The 2609-nt window shown below is 47.9% G+C and overlaps 1 pseudogene; it reads right to left on the reverse strand.

Annotated features, from left to right (window-relative positions):
* Positions 1-408: 408 nt before the first annotated feature.
* LOC141541149 (sequestosome-1 pseudogene) lies at positions 409-1955 on the reverse strand (annotated as a pseudogene).
* Between the last annotated feature and the right edge of the window lie 654 nt (positions 1956-2609).

Consider the following 2609-nt stretch of genomic DNA (forward strand, 5'->3'; position numbering starts at 1 on the left):
AAGAACAAACATCATCACAACAAATGAACCTGAAAACTCCATAATAATGATGATTAACTTCAACTCTGAAAAGATAAGACTTTGCTCTCTTATTTTTATTTCTTTATTTATTTTTTTATTTTTTTAAGGCTGAATGAATGTTTATTGAATGAATGGTGTTGGATATGGCAATTTTTTCCACCAAAGAAAGCAATATCAGTTCTTCACAAGGTTAACTGCAGAATTGGTTACAGAGGTGAAAAGTAACACCACTTAATTTTAAGACAACTGACACAAACCAGTTCTCTTACAGAGCTAAGGGAACACTGAAACAAAGAAAAGTTGGCCCTTCACTTCCCCTGCCTGACTGCCTCTCCTCCTCCTCCTTACAAAATTGTTCCTTCACAAAGCAGTGAAGAAGCAAGGCCCGAGGTGAGCTGGTCCTCCTCAATCTATTTCCTGCCTCCCCTTGACAGAGGGGGGGGTGCACTGATGCTCATGATGGCCTAAGCAAAAAGTGAACACAGAACTAAAATTCAAAGATAAGCTTAATTTCCAGAGAAACTGGGACTGACAACAGGTCAGTGTGGTATGGTTATAGGAAAACAACGAGAATGAGGGAATTAAGAGCAGGACTCTTAACAGGGATGATGCGGGTGCTTGGAGTACTGGATGGCATGGAGAGCAGCCTCGATGTCATACTCCTTGGCCTGCAGGAGCCTGGTGAGCCAGCCGCCCTCATTGGAGAAGCCCATGGACAGCATCTGGGAGAGAGACTAGATCAGGCATGGGTCTGCTTCTGATGGAAGATGTGGGTATAAGGCAGCTTCCTTGAGCCCCACGGGCCCTTCTCAGAAATGGCCCACACAGTGGGGACCATCTGTTTTTGGCATGTGTAGGGACTGAAATTCACCTGTGGAAGGATCCACTTCTTTGGAAGACAAATGAGTCCAGTCATCATCTCCTCCTGAACTGTTACCAGCCTCGGTCTGGTTCTGGGATGAGGATGGGCACTCATCCATTTGCACTGAACACTTCACAGAGACCTTCTACATCTGCTCAGAGAGGGACACCATCCATTTCAGAGTTCTGGGACTTTGCTTGGCTCTGGCTGGATGAACAGTCACTTGGATGAGGGCTACTCTTCTCACTGCAAGACTGAGAGCAGGACGGAGCCACCTTGGTCCTTTTCCCTCCATGCTCTACATCAATGTGAACATCAATATCCAGAGGGCCAAGAGCAGCAGCCACACTTTCACCTTACATTATACAGGAAGGTGACAGTGGGATCCTGTTGTAAACTAGTACTAGCTTGTTCTGCTCTTGAGCTGCAGGGAGTCGAGCAAGATTGTGCCTGTGGAACATTCTGATTCACAGACTGAGAAGAAAAAAATCCCCAGCCTGGCATCCATCCAAAAGAAGGAATACTCCCTCCTTGTATCACCTTCTGAAACCATCGTCGGCCAGAAACCACTCAGGCTGGTAGGCGGTGATGGGATTTTGGAAGATCACCACCATGTTGTGCTCTTTGTGATGCCCCTTGCTCTCACATCTGCTGCAGAGGTCGTAGTCGGGGCAGATGGCACTTGAAGCGGTTCCCCACCACCTGCCCGTTGCAGCCATCACAGATCACGTTGGGATGCACCACGGTGCTGGGAGCCTCCTGGGCAGAGGAGGGACGATGCTCCCGCTTACATTCTTTCTTCTCTTTTATGTAGATCCGAAAGAGGCCTTCTTTAACTTAGCACATACCCACGCACAGCTCCTCATCGCTGGAGAAGGCAATCAGGTCCCTATCTTCATCTCGGTAGTATGCCTGGAAGCCCCCAGCCCCCAGTGCCGGGAACACTTGGGCCACCGTTGGAGCAACCAGTGGCAGCCCCCGGGCCGTCGGGCAGCTCCAGGATGAAGCGGCGGATCTCCCGGGCCGCCTCCTCTTTGCCCATCAGGTAGGCTTTCATCGTCAGCGGCTCCATCGTCAGCGTTGGCAACGTGCTGCTCTAAATGGAGAGGCTGGGCAGAGACTCTCACACGAACTGAGGACCTGAACCCCGGTCGGGCCGCGGCACGGAGAGAGCTAATGGACGTGACCGGCCACCGAGGACGAAGGAAGATCTGCTCTCTGCTCTCTTATTTGTAAAGTTGGGAGACCATGATTGTGAATATTCCATATTCCATCAGATTTTGTTGATATTGTTGGTTTTATTTTATTGCACTGCCTTGTTCTTTCTCTTTATTCTTTTCTCTTTACTATAAGGAATGAGGAATTAAGGTAGAAAATGTTATGAAATGAAGGTGACATAAAAACAAAAGGAATATCTTCATTTCTCTTCAGGTGACTCCATTTGTTTTCTACTCCAACATCACTATGCTCCCACTCTCCCTGCTAGAATAAGCTTAAGACCAGGAAACTTGTCATGGACTTGATTCAGTTTTGGTCATCTTGCTTATCAGTACCCTCAGTTGCCTTTATATCTCTAATAGGAGGGTTGTTGTTTGCACTTCATTCTCAGAGGATCATTGACATCAGGGAGATGATGCCATGACGTGCAAGGGAATTGGATTTAAGTGAGGGAGGGCTGTGCAAGATCATTTGCCTCACATTCCCCTCCAGAGCCCTATAGGTCCAG

This window comes from Sminthopsis crassicaudata, chromosome 4, assembly GCF_048593235.1.
Source record: "Sminthopsis crassicaudata isolate SCR6 chromosome 4, ASM4859323v1, whole genome shotgun sequence".
NCBI classification, from domain to species: Eukaryota; Metazoa; Chordata; class Mammalia; order Dasyuromorphia; family Dasyuridae; genus Sminthopsis; species Sminthopsis crassicaudata.